We start from the raw sequence: 13187 nt of genomic DNA, 5'->3' as shown, positions 1-13187 counted from the left end.
CTGTGTGTGTTAGGATGGTGTGTGTTTCATAATGTGTAAGAGTGGTCAGTATGTATGCATGTTGAGGTAAGATCTGGTGGCCATTGCCCACTATTGCTGATAACAGGGACAAGCCCTCACGACTGCAATGCCAAAGACAATCCCCACCAGTATAACACATGCTAGCAGTAAGCTATTGTAAATGTATGGTGGTAATATGTGTCACCATCAGAAATACTAACATGGCATGGCTGTTGGGCTAGATATACAAGCAGTACACAGGGGAAAGTACCCCAGACATACAGTATATATTGTGAAACTGTGAAATGGTGACACCCTTGGATTTGTACATACAGGTATGCATCACAGTAACTGGACCTGTAGTAGGGGATACCGGTGATGTCTGCCTGAACACCTGCAGATCACAAAGAAGGTAGGACTGATGTACTGGGAATCAGCTGATTTACCTGCACATGCCAGCATAACTGGAATGCCCCATGCATATCTGTGTGTCAGTGCAAGTAGTGTCCATAGCACAAATGCACCCAGCCACACAAACAGGACCCACAGGTACCTCTCTGACAATATCCCTGCTGTGGGGAATGGGTACAGTATGACCCCATCTGTATATGTCAATAGTGGAAGACTGCAGCATGCAGTGCAAGTGTCCCATGCAGGTGTGTCCCTAGATGTAGGTAGCACCCTGCCAGCATCCATACCACCTGATCAAGACTGATAGAAGGTATTGGCATGAACAACTATCACATCTACCCTGTCACCCCAGGGGAATATAATGTATGGTGGTCTGGGACTGTAGGACTGACAGAACGCAATGGCCTGCACATCTGGCCTGCACCAACACCTAATGGACCACAGGCCCCTGTCAAAGGCCCGTGTCTCACACGTACTGCCAATGCTTGTTATGTCATGGACACCCAAATAACAACATAACACAGTCCATATAAGCCATATGCAAGGCCATGTGGACAAACCCCAGTAACATGTCCACCATGTCCCACTGCATGAACTGTGGACCAACACTAACACACACCTGTGATGTGGTGATACCCTTAGGGAAAGTATCAGAGAACATATACATAATGTATGGAAGAGGTTAGAATAACAGAGAGGGGTGTGGGAGCATGGGCAGCATGGAATGTGCAGGGTCTGAAACCAAGCTGTGTGCACACACTATCCCTGGCTGCAAACACATAAATGGGTGGCTACACACCTGCCCGTACATCACAATAGGGTAAATGTCCTGACCCATGGCCGCTGCCTCTGGCTAACCTGTGCAAATCTGTACAGCTATGAGGCATTGCCACAGCAAGATAAGGCCATACTGCCATGTTGATGGGAAGACAAGTATGGGATCCTTTGCCAGCACTGTACCAAGGTGCTGAACTGGATACACAAACCCAGCATTAAGTGTCTGCAGCTATCCCTCCAGAATAGCATAATTTACCATGAATACATAGGTGTCTTCCCACAATACTGGACACAGCTGCAGTCATCTTTGTCCCCCAAGTCATCACTGTGAGCAAGAATGTCCACCTGACAGTACATGAGGACAGAAAACCTCACTGTGTATAGCAGTACACATGTCTGAATATCTATGCTAACAGCAGTACCATGCAGCTGAAGCAGCACAGACACAATCACCTACAGTACTCACTATACCCTGCACAGTTTGTCCCCATATTGCCAAATGATCGGCGGATACCCTGCAGAAGCAGTATGCTATCTGTAGGTGTACAACACAAAGGTCTGCACTGCAGTACAATCCACACATTCAATACAGAAGGGCATACTGGGCATGCTCATACACTTAGAGAAATGAAGGCAATATCAGCCAACAACAACTTAGAGAAATGAAGGCAATGTCAGCCAACAACATACCGAAAGATCATACTGGGCATTCTCACACACTTAAACAAATGAAGGACATGTCTGCAAATGACAGTGGACCAGACATATCTGGCATTTGCAGATGTTAGTGCAGACACTCCTCAGTATGCAGCACTCATGCTTTGCACACACACGCTGGATAGGAATACAGGCATATATCCAAGGACAACACACTATAATAAGCCAAAAGTAGATGTAAGTAGATATACACAGATGTATGGAAGAGAGTGGCTGTTACAAGGAGCCATCCATTATGAGGCCTGTCCCACCCAGCACACAGCCAAATGGCTACAACCACATGAGTTCAGATGTCACTCACTGTAGACCTTAACCACTGGTATCTCTCAACATTACGGAATATGTGGTGCAAGTGCTAGCTGTGCAACATGACTGTACAAGGAAGTAGCCATCTAGCAGCTGTATACACATACCTGTGGAATATAACCCTGCATGTGCCCGGATGTGGTGTGTCAACCTCTAGATGAATGGGTTATGGCCCATGCATACATACTGCCCTCCTCATAGCTGTACTATGACAAGCCTGCTGAGGTCAACCACTTTGAAATACACCCTTGTGAAAGGCGTAGGCCAGTAATCTCCGTGGCGCTTCCTATAACTGCATACTGCTGTAGTGTGAAAAATGAGTTAGGTAGGAGTTCTAATCCCAGACATGACAACTGGATGTGTGTCTCTGTCTGTGTAGAGAGCAATACAATTTAGGCTAGCACACTCTCTACAATTCAAATGCCATACTTTGTCAAGGCTGCTGATGTCATACACTGTGAAATATACATTTTGTAAAACTGCAGCCCAGTAATCTCCATAGCGCATCCTATACCTGTGTATTGCTGTAGTGTAATAAACTAGTTAGCTAGGAGTTCTAATCCCAGACATGGCAACTGTGTGTGTGTGTGTGTGTGTGTGTGTGTGTGTGTGTGTGTGTGTGTGTGTGTGTGTGTGTGTGTGTGTGTGTGTGTGTGTGTTTCACCGTCTGTGTAGAGAGTAATGCTTTTTAGGCTAGTCACAATCACTACAATTCAAATGCCCTACTTTGTCAAGGCTGCTGATGCTATACACTGTGAAATAACCTTTTGGAAAGCTGTAGCCCAGTAATCTCTGTGGCACGTCTGATAACTGCGTACTGCTGTAGTGTGATAAACTAGTTAGGTAGGATTTCTATTCCCACACATGTCAGTTGTGGATGTTTTGTGTGTGTTTCAATGCCTGTGTAGGGAGCAATGCATTTTACCCTAGCCACACTTACTACAATTCAAATGCCCTACTTTGGCAATCCTGCTGATGTCATTCATTGTGAAATACACCTTTGGGGAAGGAATTCTCCTGTAATCCCTGTAGTGCATCCTATAACAGCTTTATACTGTAGTGTGCTGTAGAACTCTGGTAGGGGTTCTATTCCCACACATGTCGGTTGTGGATGTTTTGTGTGTGTTTCAATGAATGGGTAGGGAGCAATGCATTTTAGCCTAGCCACACTCACTGCAATTCAGATACCCTACTTTGGCAATCCTGCTGATGTCATTCATTATGAAATACACCTTTGGGGAAGGAGTACGCCAGTAATCCCTGTGGCGTGTCCTATAACAGCTTCATGCTGTAGTGTGATATAAAACTCTAGTAGGGGTTCTATTCCCACACATGCCGGTTGTGGATGTTTTGTATGTGTTTCAATGTCTGTGTAGGGAGCAATGTATTTTAGTCTAGCCACACTCACTACAATTCAAATGCCCTACTTTGGCAGTCCTGCTGATGTCATTTATTGTGAAATACACCTTTGGGGAAGTTGTACTCCAGTAACTCCTCGGGTGTGTCCTATAACAGCTTCCTTTTGTAGTGTGATCTAGAACTCTAGTAGGGGTTATATTCCCACATATGTCAGTTGTGGATATTTGGTGTGTGTCTCAATGTTTGTGTAGAGAGAAATGCATTTTAGCCTAGCCACACACATTGCAATTTGAATGCCCTACTTTGTCAATCCTGCTGATGTCATCCAATGTGAAATACACCTTTGGGGAAGGAGTACTCCAGTAATCTGTGGCATGTTCTATAATTGCATAGTGCTGTAGTGTAATAAATGAGTTAGGTAGGAGTTCAAATCCCAGACATGACAGGTGTGTGTGTGTGTGTGTGTGTGTGTGTGTGTGTGTGTGTGTGTGTGTGTGTGTGTGTGTGTGTCTGTGTTTGTAACTCGTATTCTGTGTGGAGGTGGTTGTGAGTGTGTAACAACTGGGCTCAATGTGGAGAGGGTTTTGCAAATTTCTCATATGGTGGCCCTAGTATATTTCACAATGTCCACCATACAGGGATAACAGATGTGAAATAGCCGAGAGGCTGGGGTGCAAATCCATACCCATACATGTGACATCAAGGCCAGGCAAAGTTAACAACCCTAGTATTGCCCAGAGAACACTCGCAACCCATGTCTCATACAAACACTTGCCTAGGCAACAGCCACTATGTTGGTAGTACCCTGAATATTGCCCATTGATAGTAACTATGGTGTGATTGCAGTGGGTTGCAGATGGCATGGCACCCTGTCCATCTGTCCAATAGGCATGTACATGCTGACAGTGCACCTTCTCCATGTCCCTCACTGGACACCTGCAACACTTGTGGTGCCATCAAATGTGACCCAAAAAGGACATACCATGCCTGAAAACATGCCCTGTATGGACAGATGCCACTGATACCAGGGGATGCCAGTATCATGCTATCAATGTAGGTGCAGGGTAAACCTGATGTCCTTTACTAGTTCCTGCCATATGAGGCCAGGACTGGCACATCTGATTATAATCTGTGTACACAACATGGGCTAGGCACCCCAGGTACAGTTTCTCATGGCACTGTACATGCATGTGGGAGGTGTGCACATCCCCAACACTGTCCATGTCATGGGCTAAGGAACACATACATGGCAAGCAATGCACAGCATTGGCCACACACAATAGTCACCCAGGTGAATGGATGGTGAATACAATACCCACCTGTGTGGGCAAATCCAGAAACTACACCCCTGAGCCACAATGCAGACCATTGTCATGTAGGCTGATGCCAAGGTATACCCATCACCTAGCCTTGTATAGCTGTCTGGCACAGTTGACCACTACACACCCATGAAGCAATGCACACATGTATGTTAGGACTGGCACCGTGTGTGTGTGTGTGTGTGTGTGTGTGTGTGTGTGTGTGTGTGAGTGTGTGTGTGTGTGTGAGAGAGAAAGAGTTGTATGATGCATATGATCACATTCACACTCACTACAACCCCCATTGGCATACTGAAGCATGCTGTCCTATGTCAGACACCTCCACATACCCTTTGTCCATATAACCTCTGTTTGACCCCTGTGGTGCATGTGATACCTGCACAGTAATCTGTTGTGGCAATCTCACTAGTGATGAGTTGTATTCCTGGCCCTGCCATGTGTGTCAATTTGTGTGCGTCCCTGTGAGAGTGTGGCTGTGTTGATACTGGCACCTGTTCATGCGGACAGGCACATGTACTACACCTACCATATAGCTACCATATCCCTGTTGCAGATGCCACTCACCATCACATATACATCTTGAGGGCTCCTCAACATGTAACCTATGTGGTGCATCCAATAACTGCATAGAAGTGTGATAGCACAAAATAATTGTCAGGGGCTTGAAACCCTGTGCTGGTAGGTGTGTGACACAAACATGCTTAAGTTTTACTCTCCCACCCCTCCCTAATTTTACTTTGCCTCTGTCTGCCTCTCTCACTCCCTGTCTGGTGGATGTGGAGACCTGCACCTGCTTTGCTTCGGCAGCAACATGTGTATTTAAATTGATGCTTATGATGAGCTGATGGCCTCTGCACAAATTGCAGCCCTCCTCTAGCTGATTGCATGTGGGACAGCTGTGGTAAAATTCCCATTGCCAATTGCATGGAAACACACTCCAATATTAAGAACATCATGTTGGTGTTGGCCTTTTCATTCACTGTGAGCAGGAACTCGTTCTGTAGTTTGGCAAACAGCATATCAGATGGCTTGGGGATTTACCTCTAACAATATACACTGTGGCAACAGGGCAACAAACAGTTGGTGGATGTGTCTGACCTGACTACAGACTGTAAGTGCTGCTATACTCCATTTAGAGTAATGTTGGGTTTAACAGGGTGTGTGTGTGGATATGGCTGTCCTACATGTTTTAATAACTTCCATGTCAGTACTATGTTTATGAGGGGAACCCCATATGTACGGTCATCTGCAGATGGGCAGTATGTGGTGCCTTTTGTTTCATGTGTTACCCACAGAGCACCTATCGGTGGACTGCAGAAGGTAGTGTGAGGATTGCAGTCTGTAGATGTTGACAGCCGTGAGAGTTACTGACTTCACATCCTTCATAGGACATATGTTTCAACAAACCTTGTTACAACAGTAAATGTAAGAGGTTATCATAGCAACATGTCAATATTGGCCCTATGTATGTGCCTCCAGCCACAACTCTGTCAACCTTTGTACATATGTCATGCAGTAAGATCTGCATATGTGCTGTACACCATAATTAGTCACATCATAACTGATAACAAGCCAATGAAATATCAGACTGCTACACATGTTATGTATAGTAGGGGTTTTATCTGATGACATCACCTGGACATTCTGTGGTGGTGTGTACAGTACTGAGGTCTGTGAATGTAAGGGAATTTTGAAAGTGTGTGTATTGATAATATGTACTTTGGCCTGTGTACAGACTGTGGTATATGTCATTGTTCTTAGTCCCATTCTATCTGATGTTACATGCTGATCCACTGTATGTTACCCTATTGGCTTACATGTTTGTAGGACCATACACACACACATGCCCCATAACACAGACAGGCATCGGACCACACCATGTAGTGGCCCAGTATATGTAGGGCTAGTGTGTGAGTGGCACATATGAGGATGGTGTTGAACAAATAGTCCATATACTGTAATATAATGCTAGCCTACCATACGTGGATGTGGCTGCTTTCAGATTGGCTGTATTTATGCACTTTCACACTGATGTATTGTACTCTGTGCTTTGACATGCCTATAGAGACTGCTATATATGCATGTACATGTGCATTCCCCATAGGAAATGTAGGCCAGTGTTGAGACAGTCTGCCTGTAGCCTGCACATTGCTTTGTTACATGCCTAGCAGCCTAGTGCACGTACCCAGTGAGTTGTCATGTCCAGATACTTGCCAGATGTACTGCTGCTGGTTCTCCCTTAACAGTCATGTCTGTCATACAGAGCAGTGGGATGCTGTACAGATGTATGTCAAAATCTAGAGGGTAGTATGTGGCCATGGCACCTCTCTACCAGTGGTTTTTATGTGTCAGGACAGACAGGGGTGTGTGAATGCATAACCTATGGGAGAAAATGTATACCAGTCATTACATGTTATACCCATCTACATGGCTGTTAACATCCACATTGTCAGGCTTGGTCCACATGTCTTGCACTAAGGGGTTTAGTGTACCCTTCTGGACTGTCCAGGGTATGTCAGAATGTCCACATATATTAGCCAATTTCTCTGCTGTAGTCCACAAGAGCATTACGTGCTAGCAGCGGTACTGTACTATGATGTCCTTAGGATGCCTGTCAGTAGCCAATGGTGTACATTTTAAAAGCAGACATGACCTCCCACACACACCATGTCTGTGAAAACAATCCTTATTACAGTAGCAGTAGTCTGCAAATATACCTGCTATACACACCTGACATCCCCTTGCACTATGGAGTTAGGACTATATGGGCTGAGGTAGGACTACACTCCATGTTCAGGACATATGGTGAAAATAGATATCTATATAATCATCCAGATAACTATATAGATATTTACACATATACATATCGACATATATAGATGGATATGTATATGTACACACACACACACACATATATATATATATATATATATATATATATATATATATATATACATATATAGATATATATATATATATATATACATATATATATATATATATATATATATATATATATACATACATATAAATACCCAGATATATACATATACAGATCAATATATGTCTACATATATGCAGATAGAGATACATATGCACATATACGTATAGATATCTACATATATATTGACAGTAGTATGTATATCAGAATAGATATGTATGCACACATAGTTATAGATATCTACATATATACCAACATAACTAGACATATCTGTACTCATAGGATGTGCATACATATATAGCTATATAGACCTATATCTATATATACATATACTTATATCTATATGTACACATATCTATATATACATGTATGTGTATATATACATACGGAGAGATGTACACATGGCCATATATATGTAGCACTATAAAGATGTGTATACAGACATATGTATGAGTATACATGTGTATATACATGTAGACATATATAGACCTATTATATCTATGCGACCATATTCCTGTCATGAGTAAACGTCACAGTTGTGTATACCCTCCCACATGTATCTCACCGTATGTATTTGCTATATGGACATTATGATAAAACAACATATGTGATGCAACAGTCATATTAATAACAAGGATTACACAAGTTAGGAACTAAAGGCAATTGTTCAGTACTACTCAGTATGTGCATTGACAGCTATATTGGTAAAACTACAGCTGTTTTCACAGTGGTCATGGCATAATGGTTAAGTGTTGTGACTTCAGTGTAAAGGGTCCTGGGTTCAAGACCTGCAAGGGCTGTTCATTTTGTTGCTGGGCAGAACAAGGGCTGTCAGATACAGAGTGGTTAAGGCAGTTTTATGCTGCTTTAAGTGGGTTTGTGTGGGTTTGTGCGAAGCTAAGCAGTGCTAAGCTATGGGTAAACATACGAGCATAGTGTAGGCAGCTCTTACCAGTGCGCAAATCAGCTTAGCTGTTATATTGCAGCAATGTTGATACTTGCTAAGCATAGTTTAGCCCAGGTAACCAGGACACACAACCCAGTCTGATAACCTGTAATAAGTGTATGTTATGCCGTGTACAATACGTGCACCTATGTGCTGTCATTACAGTAGCAAGGGGTGTGAGTGTCATGTGTGGGACACAGACATATATGAGGCCTGTACAGCACTGTTATCCATGTGAATGTGTTACATACAGGCATAGTAGCCCAGGGTATGTGCTGTCACACTGACATGTAGTGTATCATGGCAGTACTACTGTTGACAGTGCTAACACAGGCAAGAGCAGAGTGCTAAATGTAGTACTGACAACAGGCACACCTGGTGAGCATGGCTAGACACTGAGGCCTCCCTGTTGTATCCCTGGTGTGAGAGCTGTGTCACAGTATTCACCCCTTGCTGGGTAATGATCCATCATGTGGAATGTAACTGTAGACTACTGTCTGTACAGCACATGTTAGTGAATGCATCCGACATGTAGTTATGGCATACATATTGTTGTCAGATGTCTATCTGTCAACACACTCATGCTGCTGCATAGCTACTTGCCAAGCTGATGACTGTCAGTCCCTGTACAGATGTGCAGATGGCAGGTATCCAGGTGGGATATGTACAGGCAACCTAAGCTTGATTGACACTGACATGTCTGCCCAGCTGTGTAAGAAGTGGCACATGTAGGAAATGTCACTCTGTACGTACCACATGCCACAGGTACCTCCACTACACTACCACAGTCAACCAAACATGCTTGGGTACAGGTCACCATCACAGACAATAATCATGTGTTGTAATTCATGTTGCATACATGTTAACTTGTTCACCTCAGTGGCCATGTGCAGAAGGCACATGGAGGATTGGTCGATGCATGTCATTCACACCCTGAGGGTCATGACAGTAGTGTCTGTCAATAGATGTCCGCTGCCACCTGGCAGGTGGCAGGATAATACTGTACACACAGCCCCTACACAACCCATCTCCCCTTGGACAGTGGCTAGGTACACAACTATGACCACCTGAAGGGATGTGCCCCTGTGCTGACACATGTGTGCATATGCATGACTGAGTATAGCAGTGTCTGTGTGTTAGCACACCTGTACTTGGGATTTCCATGAGAGCCTTCACAACCAACGCAACACCCATTGCCATAGTCAGTTGTAGCTGCTGCTGTATGGGACATTACTTGTACCCTGTTAAACTCCCCCCCCCCATACCGGCTACATGAGCCTTGCAGTACCAGTACAACAGCATTTTACAAATGAGGTGATAGGCATGGGATACCCATTGTGTTCTGGCATGTGTGTGTAGGTGTGCACATCCGTATATTTGTAGGGTACAGCATTCAGAGGCCACATACTCCTATTACAATACCCATTGCCACACAGTAGTACAGATAGTGTTGTTGTTGCCCATAGGTGAGGCATGACAATGCAACATGCTACTACCCATGTGGCATGTGCATGAGATGCATATCCCTGTAGTACCACTGTTGGGATATACTATGGATTGTATCACAGTCGTAGCCGATGTGTGATGGTGGGTATGGCAGAGTGTCATCATGGGTTTTAGAGAGGACAATATTCACTGGGGGATGTGGGTGCTGTGTACATTGTCATTACACCAAGGTACACCCGATATATGTCCCATGTACCACATTATGGTTACTACTGTCACCATCAACAATACAGGTAACTGTTACCACAATCCAAGCCAGTTATGCATGTGATGTGTGCAGCCTATCTGTAACACATTGGACACATGATCAGATTAGTTAGCAGCGATAGGCCCTGGTAGCCTGGATGTTATGTGTCTGTTCATGTGTGTATATGACAGTATGTCACACTACGTATTGTCCAAATACACCCATCACATCCCCCATTAGTATACTGTACATGTCTGGGAATGTTCTGCATGTAACATGTAACCTGGGAAACACCTCACACTAAATGCTGTGTGGTGTGTGCAATGTAAGCAAACACTTCAGTATCACTACATAACTAAGTAGGGGTCTAGTCCCAGTGTTGGCAAGTAAAATTGTGTGTGTATGTAGATGGGTCTACATCAGGTTGCAGGGTATACATGCCTCAGTGGGCCACCCATCTGTGTGGCACAGGCAATAACCGGTTTAGTAACCTGTGGCATGTGTTCAACTGTACCACAGATATGTCACAGCCATGGTGTCACTGCAGTGACATACCCCATTGTGGAATATGACTGTGCACCATCCTTGTGCTGACACATGTACACCTACAACACAAATGAATAACATTATAGGGACTGCAATCAACCAGTGTTACTAACAGCTATAAGGCATCATTGCTGGATGGCTACACTACCTGCCATATATGCATTAAACTCTACTCCCTACAACATGTTACACTGCAGTACTGTGGTACACTGTAGTACAGTCACTGTGTGCATCAGAACAATATCAGCCTGTCCCTGCATTGATGGTATGGATGACAGGGATATGGCACAGGTATCATCATATGCACAGGGCATCGTAGTGCTGACACATGTACACCTACAACACAAATGGATAACATTATAGAGACCACATCCAACCAGTGTTAATAACAACTATAAGGCATCATTGCTGGATGGCTACACTACCTGCTATATATGCATTAAAATCTACTCTTTACAACATGTTACACTGCAGTACCGTGGTACACTGTAGTACAGTCACCGTGTGCATCAGAACCATATCAGCCTGCCCCTGCATTGATGGTATGGATGACAGGGATATGGCTCAGGTATCGTCATATGCACAGGGCATCCTAGTGCTGACACAGGGAATCCTACTGCTGACACATATACACCTACAAAGCAAATGGATAACATTATAGGGACTGCAATCAACCAGTGTTACTAACAGCTATAAGGCATCATTGCTGAATGGCTACACTACCTGCCATATATGCATTACACTCTACTCCCTACAACATGTTACATTGCAGTACTGTGATACACTGTAGTACAGTCACCATGTGCATCAGAATGATATCAGCCTGTCCCTGCATTTATGGTATGGTTGACAGGGATGTGGCACAAGTATCATCATATGCACAGGGCATCCTAGTGCTGACACATGTACACCTAAAACACAAATGGATAACATTATAGAGACCACATCCAACCAGTGTTAATAACAGCTATAAGGCATCATTGCTGGATGGCTACTCTACCTGCCATATATGCATTAAATTCTACTCCCTACAACATGTTACACTGCAGTACTTTGGTACACTGTAGTACAGTCACTGTGTGCATCAGAACCATATCAGCCTGTCCCTGCATTGATGGTATGGATGACAGGGATGTGGCACAGGTATCATATGCACAGGTCATCCTAGTGCTGACACAGGGCATCCTAGTGCTGACACATATACACCTACAACACAAATGGATAACATTAAAGAGACCACATCCAATCAGTGTTACTAAGAGCTATAAGGCATCATTGCTGGGCGGCTACACTACCTGCCATATATGCATTACACTCTACTCCCTACAACATGTGTAGTACTGTGTCAGTTATGTCAGCTTTACTTATCACAGTCCCTATGTCTTTCAGCAACTCATATCTGGGATGATATGTGGACAGTTGTCATTGGTGAATGCCTGATGCCTGATGTACAGCTGTCAACATCAGCAGACCATGTATGACCAATTCAATACTCTTACACTGACAACCATCAGAGCACACCATGGCTATGAGGGTGTACACACCTTTATTGATTTGACACATACATCCTTGATCTGCCATGGGACCACTTCACCACTTATCTTAGCAGTACACGAGACCAATATGTGATATATGTCCTGTACTTTCGCATGCAGTGTTTATAGATTGTGTTAGGTGTGCAGCTGCTGAACACAATGCATACACATCTTGTGTGCATATGTGTGCACACTCTTATCATGACGGTTTATTGCACCTCTTGTTGACTACTCCTGGCAGGGGTATACCAGCATGGGCCATCTGCATTTGCCAGTGTATGTTCAGTCTGCCCTACACATGTCTCCCTATACACATCCCATGGTGTTCACACACTGCCATCAGTATTGCTGTGTGGGTATGGTTATGGCTGACAAAGGTCCTGAATCTGACTATGTACAGATAGAGCCATTCCTAGCATCCTTAGGATTCCTGCTGCAGTGCACTGGTGTGTTATGCTGACACCCCCCTCCTTCAGCCTTTTTGCAGATGCATGACAAGTAAGCCCTACACATGTGTGTCACTTTGCAGTGTCCCATACACTGACCACCACATGTTGCAGCTTAGACCCAGCTGATAATGTGGACTACTGTAATGCCTAATGCCATAGTGTATCTCTGCAGCAATTGCCATTGTCCT

Source organism: Protopterus annectens, chromosome 15.part0 (genome assembly GCF_019279795.1).
Source record: "Protopterus annectens isolate FY-2018-M chromosome 15.part0, PAN1.0, whole genome shotgun sequence".
NCBI lineage: Eukaryota > Metazoa > Chordata > Ceratodontiformes > Protopteridae > Protopterus > Protopterus annectens.
This window is presented reverse-complemented; position numbering follows the sequence as displayed.